Below are 17,954 nucleotides of genomic sequence, written 5' to 3' on the forward strand. Positions count from 1 at the left end.
GACTTGAATTATCATGATTTTTTCAGAAACTAGCATCAGAACAGAAGAGCCATTTCATCATCTTGTCGTGTGTGTGTGTGTGTGTGTGTGTGTGTGTGTGTGTGTGTGTGTGACAGATGTGTTTCATTTAGTAGTGCCGGGTCATAAATACCAAAGTGTTAACCACCTTTTGGGGGGTGAGAGGCACAGAAAACTCATTACCTTCATCTGTAAAAGACCAAGCAAAAGGCTCTACAACACATACCACTTCACGTGGAATAAATACTTTTCTCATATACTAGAGACTGGTAAGTCATGGTGAACATTCTAGGCTATCCCTGTCATTCTGTCTCGAGGACGTAAAGCATTTATGTACCATGTTTCTTTCATGAGTACAGTTATTCACAGTGCATGCTGGCTTGTTTCATCCCCTCCTGATATAAGGAAGTAACACAGTAAGATATGACTCAAATTCAGTGGTTTGCCATTTTTCTCTCAGAATATCAGCCATCAGTATCAGTGTCTCTACACAAAACAGTCTAAAATATTCCCATGATAACAAGGTAGCTCAAAGAGTTCTAAGGATTCATTCATTCATTTGTTTCCTGTGAATTCAACAAGGATGTGTTGAAAGGCTGCTCTCTAATGCAAAAGCATTTGCGTCTGAGGATGCAAAGCAAACAAGGAAAAGTCCCTCCTGAGAGGGATTTATAGTATTGTAGGGAGAAATTAAAAGTAAATAAGGAAGGGCATTCCCATGACACAGGGATCAGAGGATGTCCCTGTGGGGATGTGAGAGGGCTGCAATCAACATGTACCCAATCTCTTCCCTACAAAAGTGAAAGAAAAACGGGCTATGCCACAGAGCTGGTTACTTGGATACAGTTTACTTTAACACATTCACTGAGTATTTCTAAACATAATTAGACTACTTCTATATAATTATGGAAGAAATGCTAACCAATGTGTATTTTTAGGGGGCATGGAAGAAGCCAGTGGCAACAAGAAACCTGCAAGAATTCATTCAGGATGAGAGTGGGACGTTAATACATGAGCAGCAATTTTGAATGGGTAGGGGGTGACCAAGCCCTGCTGTGAAGGTGCAGCCCAGAAATGAGCATTTAGTAAGAATGGACTTTCCTCCAGAAGTACCAAATGGACTTCTGGTATTTCCATCTGGGTGGAGATTGAAAAAAAATAGAGCAAAATTTTTCTCACAATGTTTTGCAACTTCTGCTTCTGGACTCAGCAGTCAGAACGCAGAGACAGCAAGAGAGTTAAAAATGAAAACACTGTTTATTCTTTTTTAAATGACAATTGATTTTTACCCATAAAACTGAGTCTACCTCATTCAGATATGTTTGGGATTTTACGCGACTATCTATAATAAATCTACTTTTATTTAAAATGAAAAGTAGTTTATTCTTGACATTCTTTATCTTAGCTTGGGGAGAAAGAGTCTTCCTTGTTTGACTCCAGTAAAAACAGAAAACAGAATGACTTATAAAAGTTGAATTTCTTTGATGAAAAAAAAAATACTACAGCACCAGTAATCTGGTGAGACTATTCGGTATCAGAAAAGCTTCTTTTCTCCAAGAGTTATCAACACTATGATTAGGGAAAAGACCCAGGTAATTTTCTCTGCTCTAATAACCAAAAGTTTTGGATATCAGCCCAAACTTTACTTGACTGGAAAAAGATAAATCAAAATCTTTATTCCAGATATACATATAGATTACTGTATATACAATTGTATACTATTTACACCTATTGGTGTAAGATGATCTTAATTCCATTCTATGCTGCATTTTAAATGTTCTATAAACACAAGAAATGGATCTAATTGAAACAAAATTTGCTTTCCCTCTCTAATTGAATCCCCTTGTTTAGTGCACTCTGCTATTACTCCCTGGTAGAAGTCTGCATACTTTAATAATTTACTCACAGGATGCATGCCTCCATTTCTTTTTTTTTAATTTTTTAATTTTATTTTACTTATTTTTTATACAGCAGGTTCTTATTAGTCATCCATTTTATACACATCAGTGTCTACATGTCAATCTCAATCTCCCAATTCATCGCACATGCCTCCGTTTTTGTCTCCATCTGGTAGAGCATAACCAACGTATTTGAGCTCTCAGCTCCCACTCTATAGCAACTAAACTTTCCCTGCAAGCTTGACCTCCGCCCTCCACACCTCCATGATGTGCATTTCTTGTAAAATCTTACGTCAGTAAACTTCCTCAGGGAACTAGTAGCAACACATGACAAACACAGTAACTCTGTGGCATGCAGCAGAGCTGCATCAATTGCTAAACAAGTTTCCGAGGTCCTTCTGTAGCTCTGCTCTAAATGAGGCTCTCCTATTCTACTGGCAGGTATCTGGATTCAGTGGGAAAAAGAATTGAGGATGGAGGAGAGAGAGAGAAAGGAAAGCAACAATATCTTTTAGTTTAAAAACTGAGGATAATGGGTATCTATTTCTTCCACATGCAAAGGATGCAAATATGTCTGTGACCCTTTTCACTATGAAACACCTAATGTTTGTTCTAGCACATCTTATCAGAAACAACTGTCCGACACAGTTGAAATGGTCTTAGAGAGGAACATGCATTGTGGACACCTATGATTTGCAGTGGGTCCCTATTAATCTATGAAATAAAGACTGAATTGTTGCTGTACCTTTGGGACAACTGGTAAATACAGAGATCATTCTTACATGAAAAAAAAAAAGATGGCACTTACAGTGAATACATTTTTATATTGTTTTGTTAAGCCTTCTTAAACCTTTCTAATATTTACTATCTCATGGGTGTGATAAAATTCTCACCTGTGAATATTTCTGATCTTCTAAGTTTCTAAAAAATCGGTGTCCCTTTTGGTCACTGTAAACAGTATCCAACAAACTTCCTGCTTCGTGGGTCCTTCCTGGAAGCATCTAAGGGTCAACCCTGTAGTCCAGAATTGTACAGTGGTACTGCTGGGGGAGTCCTAAAGAAATGATTTCAACTAAACCACTAGTTCCCAAGGAAAGTGGTGAGGGCTGGCCATTTTGCCCTTGAGGGACATTTGGCAATGCCTAAAGACATTTTGGTTGTCATGACTGTGGGGAAGGGAAGAAGGGGGTCAGGGGTGCTACTGCATCTGATTTGTAAAGACAAGGGACGCTGCTAAACATGGTACAATGCACAAGACAGCCCAGTTATCTAGCCCAGAATGTCAATCATACTCAGGCTGAGGGACTGGAGAAGTGCATTTCACCAAAAAAGGAACTGAGGTCTGAGGACATCAAGTGACTGACCCAACACCACACATCAGAGTCTGAGTCTAGGCAACAGGAATTGGTGACAGAGGCAAGATTCAAAACTTGTCCCTAAACATCTAATCTGATACTCATTTCATTCTGTCAGGCAAATGGCTAAGTACCTGGTGGCGTACAGGACAAATTCTGGACAAAGGTCCCTCATTTTGGGTGTGACACAGGATAAGCCACTGAACACTCTTGACTTTCAGCTTTTTGTCTCGTAAAATAGATGAGTTAATGAGCTTTCCTGGTGGTGCAGTGGTTAAGAACCCTCCTGCCAATGCACGGGTTTGAGCCCTGGTCCAGGAAGAGCCCACATGTTGTGGAGCAGCTAAGCCCATATGCCACAACTACTGAAGCCCGCATACCTAGAGCCCGTGAGCCATAACTACTGAGCCCACGTGCCACAACTACTGAAGCCCGCACACCTAGAGCCCGTGAGCCATAACTACTGAGCCCACGTGCCACAACTACTGAAGCCCGCACACCTAGAGCCCACGCTCCACAACAAGAGAAGCCACTACAATAAGAAGCCCGCGCACCACAACAAAGAGTAGCCCCGGCTTGCTGCAACTAGAGAAAGCCCGCATGCAGCAACGAAGACCCAGCACAGCCAAAAATAAAAACAAATAAATAAATAAAATTATTTTAAAAAATAGATGAGTTAAAATAGATGATTTCTAAAGTCTTTTTATTCCTCTAAAATTCTATTATTGTATAAATAATAACACCTTACATTATAATAGTCTCCAGATTCCCTTTCTCTTTCTTTTTAAACTTCTCTAGGAATCCTAACCCAGAAAGAAGCAGGAAATACTGCTGCTGATTTAAACAGAACAAAACAGTGCCTTGACCAATATTCGGCTCTCAGTAAATAGTGAAGTGTATAATAAAATTCAGGAATAAAACGTATCCACATTGTCTATGATTTTAATAGGAAGACAAGTTTTTCTGGTCCTTTTATATCCTGTGTACATATTAACTTATTTTGACTGTATATGTGCCACATAAAAACTTTTATAAAAAGAAAAGAAAAGCAGCCATGTAAGCAGCAAGATGTTGTTACTGAATTAATGGAATTTGTTTGACAAATATAATCCATTGATATATTTCCTGAGATAAAAGTTCCCCAGGGCTTCCCTGGTGGCGCAGTGGTTGAGAGTCCGCCTGCCGATACAGGGGACACGGATTCATGCCCCGGTCAGGGAAGATCCCACATGCCGCGGAGCGGCTGGGCCCGTGAGCCATGGCCGCTGCGCCTTCGCGTCCGGAGCCTGTGCTCCGCAACGGGAGAGGCCACAACAGTGAGAGGCCCGCCTACTGCAAAAAAAAAAAAAAAAAAAGTTCCCCAAAGTCTTCACGGATCTGTAATTCGTTCTCAGTAATTCTCAGTAGTGCAAAAGAGACACCAAAGTCACTTGTTATGTACTATATTTTGAAGACTAAAAAGTTCAGTAGATTAATTGCTAAAATTGTAAAAGAGGACATGGGAAAAAAAAATGAAAATATGTATAGTTCTCATCTCTTCACTAAAAACAAAACTAGTACCTGTAACCTGTATGTATAAATTTGGGGGGTACCACGTAACTCCTAAGTCCTAATTTTAAACCCCTTTTCATTATAAAATAAAGCAAAAGACATTTTACATGTCAGATTGCTGTTTGATTCCACTAGCCAATTTTCTTTTAATCAGAAGAAAATAAGCTATCATTTCTTTTCTTTTTTTCTTTTTCTTTTTTTTTTTTCCATGAAAAGAATTTTAATCTGACCCATGTGCCATCATTATAGCACATTAACCTCTGGATGTTTTAACAACATTTTGACGGATCTTAAATCAATTAACACTATAAAGGAAAACATCTGTGGCCCTAATACTTTTTAGAGAGGTTCTTTAATATTGTTTTTATAAGGAATTTAGAATTTATTTAATTTTTAAAAAGCCACTGAAACTTCCATAATTCACTGTGTGTTAAAAACAGTAGATATGAAAATCATGTCAATTTTATTAACAAACATGAAGCATGTGTATCTATAAGAAAGGATTATTAGAAAAGTCAGCGGAAGGAAATATTTTCCTGCCCATCAAATCCAGATGTTCAGCCCATAAAATGGAGACTTAGAAAGAAAGGCAGGTTATGGTATCTGATATCCTTAAGAAGTGTTATTTCTGAGAAGATTCATGGTCAAGGAAAGCCAAAATAGATTTTTTTTTTTTTTTTTTTGCGGTACGTGGGCCTTTCACTGTTGTGGTCTCTCCCATTGCGGAGCACAGGCTCCGGATGCGCAGGCTCAGCGGCCATGGCTCAAGGGCCCAGCCGCTCCGCAGCATGTGGGATCTTCCCAGACCGGGGCATGAACCCGTGTCCCCTGCATCGGCAGGCGGACTCTCAACCGCTGCGCCACCAGGAAAGCCCCAAAATAGATTTTTAAATGAATTATGTTTTACTTTTGTTTTAGAAGAATTGTAGTAATATTTTCTACATTCAATATGGAATGGAATAAAGAGTGAATTAAAATAAAAGGCACATGATTTTTTTTCAGAAACATTATGTAAATACTTGATTAACATTTGATTTAAAATATAAAGGTTACTCTTTTAGCAAAAAATAGAACCATGATAAGCATTTTCTTTCATAAATTGACAAAACAGATACCAGAGCAAAGATTCCACAGAGCCATGGTTTTGTGGGTTGCATTGATTTTTTCTTTTGTTAGTCCATTGCTCTTTAGCAAATACAGATGTTTGTAAAATAGTTTAATTACAAAATAGGAGTCCACATTGATAGTGGCTGAACATTCCATGTTTCTGTGTTTTGATTTATAGATTAATATGCAAACATTTCTTGTTTTTTAAATAAAGATTTCAACTTTTATTTCAATTCTTAAAGTGAAAAAACAAAAGAGAAGCTAGTGATAATAGTAATAACAGGGACTTCCCTGGTGGCGCAGTGGTTGGGAGTCCACCTGCCAATGCAGGGGACACAGGTTCAAGCCCTGGTCCAGGAGGATCCTACATACCGTGGAGCAGCTGGGCCCGTGAGCCACAACTACTGAGCCTGCATTCTAGAGCCTGCGAGTCACATCTACTGAGCCCGCATGCCACAACTATTGAGGCCCATGTGCCTGGAGCCCGTGCTCTGCAAGGCCACCGCAATGAGAGGCCCGCACACCGCAGCGGGGAGTGGCTCCCGCTCGCCACAAATAGAGAGAGAGCCCACATGCAGTGACGAAGACCCAACACAGCCAAAAAAAAAAACACCAAACAGATAAGTAAATAAATTTATAAAAATAAAAACAGTAATAACAGAAATTGGTACTCCATAGTTTTCCAAATGCTTATATAAAGTAAGAATCCCTTATGATTTCATTTCATTACACTTTATGAAGTGCTTTCTCATCGATTTTCTGTAACTACCCCCTATTTAGAAATGTAAATTTTAAAATTGAGTTTAAAAGAAGGCATTTTATTAAGAATAACAAAAAAGTCATTTTGGATTCTTTGAACATAATATACTTTTTTTGTTGTTTTGAAAATTGACCAATGAAGATAGATGAGAAAAACACGTAGAGCTAAATTGATGTTAATAGAAAATATCTTTAGTTTTACAATGCTCCTGAAAGATAGTGACAAAACTGGACAAATTTTACATCTGACAACTAAAGGTATTTTTATTATTCTTATTTCCCCATCTTTGAAGTTCTCCTTATATTGTATCTAACTTGTTCCACGTCCAGATTTTTGAGGTTCTACTTGCCTTTGGTCTCTCACTGGTCATCCCAATGGTTCTTTCATCCATGCCTTCTAGCTGCCCTCAACACAGCACCACCTTCTATTCTTAGAAGAGGGATAATCTTGGGTTTCAAAGGCTTTGGTGAGTTTCTGTTGTAGGTCATCCTGCAAATGTTCTTCCTCCCTGTAAGAACCTCTCTTTCTTGAACCTGTAGATGGACTCATGGGCTCCATTGTTCTAAAGTTACCAGGTAGCAAGGCAGCATCATAGCTGTTCACATCGAAAGGACGCTGAGTCCTCTATTATTTAGATGGAAAGTCATTTCCTTCATTCGAACTTTTATCCTTGAAGCAATGGGCAACTAAAGTCATATTTGCTCCATAATTGAGCTCACACATCTGAAAATGGATTACTTAGGTTTACCAGGCTTTTATCTCCCTACTACTTACACACAGGCAGATTTTCTGCATTACAGCAACTAGGCTTTCTGATTCACTGATGCTACAGTAACATGCATGATTATCTATCTCCCCTGCACTAAGATACTGCCTGCAGTAAATTGGTCCTATTTCTCTCATCCCCTCTTCCGCCTTCTTCCACCTTGTGTGCACGTGTGATGAAGCAGATGTGCCTAAATTAAGCTTTACATCCGTATGAAAATGCAGCAGGGCCGGAAGAGAAAGCTGTACAACTTTCTCCTGTGCTGAACCTTTTCGATACGATTTCATAATAGAGATCACAGTAAACTGCTAAAACATTCAATGTGCCCATTTTTCAACGTAAGCAAAACACCATCATACAAAAATAAATATCAGTAATATTTAGATTACGTACTTTTTTGGTTTAACCTTAATTCTGCTCTCTGCTATTAAGACTAGAGAACAAGAATTGTTGGAACATTTATTTGATACTCTGAAGAATTCTGAATACAGAAAATATAGAAAGAGGTGAGACCAGCATAGTGCCCACAAAGCATCGTTCAGAGGGCCAGGCACACAGGAGGGGCCCTGGGCTGCTTCCCTTTCCTTCTTGGTCAATCTTAGTACTTACAATTAGAACAAGGAAAACGAAATTTAGCTCTTTCCTCTTAGGACACGAAAATCAGTACATTTTATGATATATATTGGGAAACAAATTAACAAAGACAAGTATAAGCTAGACTTGATAATGGTTTGTGTACTTAAGTTAGAGATCACATTTATAAAACGTTCAGAGCAGTACCTGGTAAGCACTACTTTTCTTGCTAGCTAGCTACCAGTGACTACAAAAAATACATTGCCCTAAAGATCTTCTCTAAGCAAAACCTGCCAAGTCTGATATTAAAATCTTATTTATGTATGATCTCATAAAGACAAATCCTTATTTGTATCCTGTACAATTATCAAGGCTATTAGGTTCTACCTAGTATAAGCCTATGTGATAACCAATTGTTTTCAATTTTCTCAAAGAAATGAAAGATTTAAAATTTGATTTAGAAATAATCCTCTTACAGCAAAAGACAAATATTATATGATAGTACCTATATGTGGAATCTAAAAAATAATACAAATGAATCTATATACAAAACAGAAACAGACTCACAGACATAGAAAACAAACTTATGGTTACCAAAGGGGAAAGGGAGGGGGGAAGGATAAATTAGGAGTATAGGATTAACAGATACACATTACTATACATAAAATAGAGAAGCAACAAGGGTTTACTATATAACACAGGAAACAATATTCAATATCTTGTAATAACTTATAATGGAAAATAATCTAATATAACTAGATAGATAAACTGAATCACTTTGCTGTACATCTGAAACTAACACAATATTATAAATCAACTATATTTCAATAAAAAAAGAAATAAGCCTTTTATGTAACAAATTAACTCTCAACAAACCCCCAACCTGTCCTAATATTGGCTTAAATAATATTTAAAGATATTTTTATCAATATGCATCAAAACAAGATCCCCAAAATGGACTCAACAGAGCATTGTCTTTTCAAGACATTCTCAGTTAAATTCCTAATTCATTAGTCTCTCAATACATTTTATATGGTTTTTATTAAAACAGATTATTTTAAGCTGTACTTTTTTTTAATAGCTAAGTTAACAAAGGATACATGTAAACATATATAGAGACATGTATAATACATACATTGAAGATAGTTGATTCTTCCAAATATTGTTATAACTTCCTTCATACTTACTTTTGTGATAATATTAAAGTTAAAAGGGGATATTTGACAATAGTTAGTATGTTCACAATCACTGTTCAGTAACCTTTCAAGAGGAGACATGAATTTGGATTTTCAGTGGAATTTACTGGATTCTTATTATATGCCAGCAAACATGTTAAGCCTTTCACAATCATCACTCCTTTCTTTCAACATCCCAAGCAAAACATTCTCCTCCTTTCCTCACTGACTGCCCCCTCTGACTCTCCTCTCCTAACCCCTCCTTCCAACCCCTTCAGACATGCAGTGTCCCAGGGCTCAGAGTCGGAGCGTCGGTACTTCTCCGTCTGAACATTCTTCTGACTCTCTCATAGTGGATCCCTCAGCTCTAAATCCCATCTGCACTACGACTCCCAAAGCTATGGCTCCGATCAAGACCTGACCAGCCCCTCACTCTTAACTCCAGCTGACTTCTTGGCATCTGTAGTTGGATGCCTGATGAGAATTCAAACATTCACATGGACAAAGCAGACACTGGATTGTCTACCCCCAACTGGGATGTTTCCCATCTTAGTTGCTCATGGAAAAAAAAAAAAAGAGTCATTCTGAACAACTTCCTACTCCCCTTCTGCACAGCAACTTCTCCAGATCCCATGTGGATCTGTCCTTTTCTTTTATTGTCAACGCTTGGTCCAGGTCCCCAACCCTTCTCCCTTCCACCAACTCAGCGGGCTGTAACTAATCCCCAGGCTTTGTCTCACCTCCAGCCTGCTCTCCACATGGCAACCAGGGTGGTTTCTTAATATGGAAAAGAGATTTGACCATTCCCTGCTTAAAAATTCCAAATGGCTTCTTCTCATTACACTTAGGGTGAATATAAATTCTCTCCTTCTGTTTCTCTCTCCCTCTTCACCACACACCACTCAGCCTTTATTCGCCATCCTGCAAGCACCCGGCCTCCTTTCTGTGGCTTGGACCCACCAATTGTTTGCTTTTCCAAAGGGCCTCACACCTGCCAGTTCCTCTCACCTGAATCTTTACATTCTCATCAGCCAACAAGTAGCTTCACGACACTTCCTCAAAGAAGCCTTCCTTGATCACTCTGTCTAAAGGGTCATTCACCCCCAAGTCTGGCCAGTCTCTGTCATATCACATTGTTTCATTTCCCAACACTCATCAATATCTGAAATTTCTCTAATACTTTTTTGGCTTTTTGTTATCTCTCTTGCTAAGATATAAGCTTCATGAACGTTTTATTTACCACTATTTTTATTTACTACGATTTTTATTTGTTGTATGTACCACTGTGTCAGCACTTTGGCACATAGTAGGGGCTCTAAAAACAACTGAATCAAGGAGTAAATCGTCTCATTTAAGAGCTACTGCCATTATTCCCATTGTACAGATAATGAAGCTGAGAATTTAAAAGGTAATTTTCCTCACATTTCATAATTGGAAAGCTCAGAATGGACTCCAGACAAGATGTCAAAGACTAATTTCTTAAGCACTTTAAAAGTAGAGCATGTCTGGGGCTTCCCTGGTGGCGCAGTGGTTGAGAGTCCACCTGCCGATGCAGGGGACGTGGGTTCAGAGCCCTGGTCTGGGAAGATCCCACATGCCGTGGAGTGACTAGGCCCGTGAGCCACAACTACTGAGCCTGCGCATCTAGAGCCTGTACTCCACAACGGGAGAGGCCGCGATAGTGAGAGGCCCGCACACCGCGATGAAGAGTGGCCCCCGCTCGCCGCAACTAGAGAAAGCCCGCGCACAGCAACAAAGACCCAACGCAGCCAAAAATAAATAAATAAATAAAATAATTAATTTAAAAAAAAGAAGCAACACCTTTAAAAAAAAAATAGAGCATGCCTCAATCCAACATTTCTATAATTATCTCTTTAAATTACTTCCATCAGCTCCCTGGCCCTCTTCTTTCCATCATCTGTCCCCTTCATGTCATCACTTCCTCTTACAGTCAAAACTCTGAACTGATGTCTTCCACTTCATTTATGTTTTCTTAGATATTATATATCTTGATCATACCTGAAGTATCAGTAAGTAAATTAAGAAAATAAAATGACCGAAAAGTAAAAAGACAGGGTTTATTAGGCATAAGTTAAAATCTTAGTTTAGAAACCAAAAAGGGGATTTGGAAACTCAAGTTTAAGAAGTCAAAGTCCAATATTTGGCCTGAATTATCTGATTGGCAGCCCACATTCATCAGAGTAACCAAATAATACACATACTTTTTTCTTCACTTTCCCTTAAGTTAGAGCCAACTTATTCCTGGAGTAGCAAACTATAAGAGAGCTCTACCTGATTCATTTAATATGCCTCTTGGATGAGTATGAAAAGATTGTCTAGTGCCTACACTTCCTGGAATAATATGAAAACCTCATGTGTTTTCCATGATCAAAGTATTCAACAAATGTCAAGTTACTTCCCTTGCACTTCAAAAACAGCAACAAAAAAATCTAGATACTTTGGTACATTATTCAATGGCTTTCATTTTATGTAATATCAAAAACAATTTAGGGACGGGGAAGATCCATTATTTCCATCCTATCACTCACCTTGAGACAGACTGGGTGCTATACTTTGTTAACCAGCTTTCAAGACAATGATGATAACATCACTTTTGCATTATTAACATGGCATCAGCATTCATAGTACAGACAAATTAATTAAAGATGCCTCTTTGCTTTTTATAGTTTTAGATCTCGCTAGGGATATGGAAGTGGCTCAGTATACAATGGTTCACTCATGCAGCTAAATCAGGTGCATGGGGATTAATGCATGTTTCACACAAATGACCTCTAAGCAACTACCAACTACCCTTCAGTCTTGTTGTGTTTTGCCCACCATCATCATGTCCTCAATTACCTGGTTATTAAGCTGACCTTTCAGAAGGCTGAAAAAAATAGACCTAGAATCAGATAGACTCAGCATGAAATCTCAACCCTCACCTCCCTAAGTCTTACTCCTTATGAACTGGTAACCTTGGAAAATTACTGTGGAAGATCACCAAAAACAGTTGGGTTTTGTTTGTGTGGCGTGTATATGTGTATGCTTAAAATTTCTCTCCAAATAAATCTTTGATTTTCAGTTTAAATCATAAAACAAACCAAAAACAAATTGAGGCTATTGCCTAGTTCTGCAGCTCCCAAACTTCTATCACCAAAAGCCCTTCCAAAGGAATCTGGTTGGAATGGAGGCCTAAATGTAGTCTGGCAAGAATAGAGTTTTTACTTAAATAGTGTACTATATGCAGATTTTAAAGGAATAAGTTATAATTTATAGAACATTGAGAACACAAATAATTATCTGTTGTGAGGTAGACTATTACTTCGAGGAGAAAGATTTTGAAGAATTTGGGAGATTTAAAACCCCATCTCTAAGCAGCCACTGCTTCACTGAGATTACAGACTTCACAAGGAGAGGAATGGGACATGGTAGGCCCAATTCATGGAACAACGAAAACACTTACAAAATATTTGTTCATGAAATGAATAAATGAATAAATAAATAGGTTTAGCTAGCCTGGTAAAATGAAATACTCATAAAGTGTTTAGGTGATGGTATTGGTAATCTGATTTTTATTTTCCTATGTATTCATCTCTGTATTTCTCAAGTTGCCTAGAATAATCATGGTTTACTTAGGAAAAAAATAGGATATGCAATTTTATACACAGCATGTGATCGAAAGAGAGGAAGATCGGGCAAGAGAAAGAAAAAATGTTGGCAAAGATTTTAAAGCAATTTTTTTCTTTCTTCTATTTCCTGAAATTTTCTATCATGTAGAAATTTTGCCATGAATAGTTCACTTAAGAAACAACAACAAAAGGACAATTAAAATTGTTTGCCTGAGTTGTTAAGTATTTTCTACGTACAGGGGTGGGCTGCACTGACACACCATCCATTCATTCAACTCACTGGTAAATAAGAAGAGACCCAGGCTTCCCTGGTGGCGTAGTGGTTGAGAGTCCACCTGCCAATGCAGGGGACGCGGGGTCGTGCCTCGGTCCGGGAGGATCCCACATGCCGCGGAGCGGCTGGGCCCGTGAGCCATGGCCACTGAGCCTGCGCGTCCGGAGCCTGTGCTCCGCAATGGGAGAGGCCACAACAGTGAGAGGCCCGCGTACAGCAAAAAAAAAAAAAAAAAAGAGACCCAGTGAAAACCTACACGAGCTCACCAGCTACTGTGAGAAACAGCCAGGTAAAGAGATCCTCAGAAGGTCAGAAGAGGACCTGTGCAGGTGTGAAAGGGGTGAAAGAGCAGAGGATGTGCAGGAGGGCTGCCCAGAGGAAGTGACCTCTGAACTAAATTTTGAAGGACAATTATAATTTTCCCAGTTTAAAAAAATTATGGAGGGAAGAAAACATGGAGGGGTGAGCAACAGTTTGGAGACAGGAAAACATTATATTTTTAGGAAAATGAAAGTTACAAGAGTACATAGTACATGTCACAAAGTGGCCCCAGATAAAGCTTGAGAAATCTGGAGAGATTAAATTAGAACCGTGTGTGCCATGCTGTTTGCTTTCATTTTTCCTAAGTGTACAGAGACCAAAGGAGGATGATTTGACACCTTATTTTGACCTCACCCACCATTGTGCCTTGAGAACATTTTAAACTTGTGTTGATTCTTCTATTTGCTTTTTGTTCCACCAGTTAGTAAGAAGTTGGTACAAATGAATGAGAATTAAAATACACCAATGCTAGACTATACAGCAGTCTAATAAGTGATACTAATGTTTCCATTGGCTACCTGAGAAATAACCAAAAACTCTCAAAATCTCAAAAAGGAATCTTGCTGAAGGAGCTCTCAATCACAAAATGGATGTTACTAATAGAAATATCAACACAAAATAGATTTGAGTATAGCTAGTACTGCCCAATCTAAACTTTGACAAAAGTGAAAAATTATATTACATGACGTATTTTATGTGACATTGAAATGCAAAAAAAAAAAAAAGAAAGAAACCAACAGTGGCTAAAACTGCACACATGAAGTGTTATTTCTGGCTAACTAGAAAAATTAAAGCCTTTTTGGGAAATTTAGATCTGTGTGGTTTGACAAGAAAAATTGCACTTAGAAAATTAATAACCAGGCTTCCCTGGTGGTGCAGTGGTTGAGAGTCTGCCTGCCGATGCAGGGGACATGGGTTCGTGACCCGGTCCAGGAAGATCCCACATGCCGCGGAGCGGCTGGGCCCGTGAGCCACGGCTGCTGAGCCTGTGCGTCCGGAGCCTGTGCTCCGCAACGGGAGAGGCCACAACAGTGAGAGGCCCGTGCACCGCAAAAAAAAAAAGAAAAGAAAAGAAAAATAATAACCATAAAGGAAAATTCCCACAGTCATAAACTATAATCAGTAAAATGTGCCGTGGATAAAAATCAATTCATGAATTTAATAGCGATTGTAAAAATTAAATGAAAATAGATGCTGTTGAACATTAGTTCAGTAAAATAAAAATGGAAAAATTGGTAATGATTTAATCAGGTTATATAAAAAATACTCAAGGAATTAAACTAGCTTAATGGAGGGGAATTTTTCTGTGAAATATATTTTCAAGAAAAATTTATAAATGTTGGTATATTCTAATTAAATGTTTATATTCATAAATGTTGAGTCAAAACACCTTGAGACCAAAATCATGGGATCAGTATATTCTCTATCCCAACTGGGAGCCATTGAAGGAGGAATGTACAAAGGTGAGTTTTGCCTTCTACAAAGATTATCTTGGTAACAGCTGAAGGGAGACAAGGTTCCAGGCTATTAATGTTAAGACGCTGTAGCAGAGCTGTGATATGGAATGTATCTATAAACTATTTAAGAGGTAGAATCCAGAGGAGTCTGAAAAATCCCTAAAATAGGCGATACAAAGTTAAAAACATTCAAAGATCTATAAGAGTTTATTCCTCTCCCACACAGCCTTAAACCTTATCTTCTCAGAATCTCTCAAAGGAAGAGATGTGATTTGGGATCACGTTTCAACGGGAAAGAGCTGTGTGCTGTGATTTCGAGGGATTACGTAAATGAAATTTACAACTTGGCAGAGTACCTCACCGTTTTCAAAGCAGTGTCACAAATATTATCACGTTTAATGCTTACAACACTTTGTAGATGAGGAAATGGTGTATCAGAGAAGGAAAACTATTTGGATCCAGATCACACTATTCATAGAATTTGCTTTCCAAAATATTTCTCGTTCCACCTGCCATGGTTTTCTCCAACCTGGATGGCTCCTGACTCACTTCCTATGATGCTTAGTATTCTTTTATCAGTAAACAAATTATGGTCTTTTTCTTTAAGTGGAAATATTTAAAATATGGTGACCACACTTCATTTCTTGATTTTGTCCCTTTGATAACCTCTTTTATCAATACATCATTATTAGTTGTATAGGTGTCTCTAATCTATTTTCATGACTATCAGGACATTTTGTTTTAATTTACAAAGCAAAGAGTTTCTTCTTATCTACCAGTGATTTTTGTTAAGTTCACTTTACCGTGTATTCATTTCCTAACACTCCCTCTGAGTATGATGCTGAGTTGTCCTCGACTCAAGTTCTGCTCTCCAGCAGATCACTTTTTCAGATGGTTGATGAATTTCCTCCAGTTGCTCACATTTTGGTTGGAAGCAAATTTTTGAATATATGAATGGCAATCATTTTCATTTAAATATCATCACATGGAGTTACAAATTTATCACACTTGCGATATATTTATAGGAGAAATTGAAGTTTTAGTAAAGCCACTTTTTTCACTTCAGATACTTGTGTCGCATTTTTAACAGGAAATGAATGTTTAATCTTTCAACACTGTGTAAGTGTGCACTGTAAAAGATGTTAAAGTGTGTTTGAGTTTGGGTCTTCAGTACAGAACCTAAGAAAAAGCATTGATAATCTTGCTGATTATCTTTTCAGAAGGGAATCAATGAAGATAAAGTGAACGAACGTGAAAGATTCTTGACTATTTCCCTACCACTCATTTTATATATATTTATGCTTGCCCCAGCTGAAAGAGAAGGAAGGTTTTCATTTCTTTCTTTATTTTTGCTTGTTTCTGTTGTTTTCCTGAACACATATTACTCTGCTTACAATAGCCATTCCCTAGACTCTTGAGAGACTGAAATTGGAATAACATATTGACATATAAAAGGAAAGCACAATAAAGATTTTAGGCAATAATTAAATATTTTCTTATTTAAATATTGATTACAGCCATGTACACAAAATCTATGAATTACTGTAAATTTTACTTCTGTATATTGCAGAATTGTGTAGAAATAGATATCACATGGTTTTGCTAAATGAATAGCCTGCAATATTGGATTTTTTTCTTTATCCTTCCATAAGACTATCTTTTTTTTTAATTGAAGTACAGTTGACTTCATTATTGTGTTAGTTTCAGGTGTACAGCAAAGTGACTCAGTTGTATACATATATATATATTTTAGTTTCTTTTCCATTGTAAGTTATTACAAGATATTGAATGTAGTTCCCTGTGCTGTATAGTAGGACCTTGTTGTTTATAAGGCTACTATTTTTATGCATGCAAAAGTCATAGCAATAACTCTTTGGTGATCAGCAACTAGTATGTGGTTGGGTGTCTCGTACTGACAAAACTACTTACACAAGATTGAAATTAAGTTTAAACTGAGGTTAAGTGAAATTTCCATTCTTTTCTCCTGTCTAACAATTCCTATAGACTTATAAGATGACTGAAAAAGATCAAAGATCTGCAGTGATGACGAATTTCTTTCTCTGCACCAGTAACTCTTATATACACATGGTCTGTAAACAAAACCCTGTAACATGAATGCTGCATGCACCTTCATCAACAAAGTCAATCAACCTGACTACAGATCTCTGCCCTTCACCTGCTCAGATTGAAATTCTTTATCACATTATCTAGTAAGAAATGATGCTCAGACTCCTACAGGCTTTCTGTGCACACAAAATGCAACTGGCAGGGTGAGCCGTTTTCCATCTGCCTTTGGCAACAGTCCCAGGTCAAGTGCTACCCACACCAGTATATGCCAGGGCTGGACCTGTCTCCGGTGTCTCATTCCCCTGCTACATGAGTCCCTCCCTCCCTATTCCTTACTTTTCTTCCTGTGGACGTCTGGATCTGAAGAACAAAACAGACCCATCAAATGAAATGCCACTAGCGAGAATGTCCAAAGAGTAGGTCGAGGAAAATTTAGAAACAACATATGAATGAACTATGGATTTTTAAGAAATCAGGAGGCTCTTTCCAGAGAAAAGGTAAAATAAGGAGATGAAAGAAGGAAATGGGGTGGGGTTGGGGGGAAGGGCAAAGCCTGTAAAGATCTAGATCTAAAATGATTCTACTTAATCTTGATAAAATTGTCCAATGGGCTCCACCTTCCACTTCGCCTCTGACTAGTTTTTTCATTTCATGTTTTTCCCCTCTCTGTCCTTTCTTTCTGAAAATTGTCTTACCCTCCTCCTTCTCCTCTATTATTATAATCTGCAGTTTCATCAAAAAATGCCCATTGCTTTTTCAGTGTCTGGGAAGAAATCAAGCACAAATGATACAGAAAAGGCATAAGACGGTTTCTGCTATCAGGTAGGTTACAATGGCCGTAATGCTCTGATTGGTAAACGATAATGCCAGCAACAGCAAACTGAAATAGTATGTGAAAAATGACAAGGAAAGGTGTTAAAAAGTATCCAAATGCAGTGGAGATGTTTTGTGGCAAGAGTGATGAAAGAGAATTTTAGAGGGGAAGTAGGATTGGCGCAGCGCC

The 17,954-nt window shown here is 38.1% G+C and overlaps 1 protein-coding gene across 1 annotated transcript in view; it reads right to left on the bottom strand.

The window, feature by feature from the left end:
• The window catches only part of PTPRC (protein tyrosine phosphatase receptor type C), a 127,916-nt gene that overhangs the window by 105,605 nt on the left and 4,357 nt on the right, over window positions 1-17,954 (bottom strand). The gene's annotated exons all lie outside the window — the stretch shown is intronic.

This window comes from Lagenorhynchus albirostris, chromosome 2 (genome assembly GCF_949774975.1).
Source record: "Lagenorhynchus albirostris chromosome 2, mLagAlb1.1, whole genome shotgun sequence".
Classification (NCBI taxonomy): domain Eukaryota; kingdom Metazoa; phylum Chordata; class Mammalia; order Artiodactyla; family Delphinidae; genus Lagenorhynchus; species Lagenorhynchus albirostris.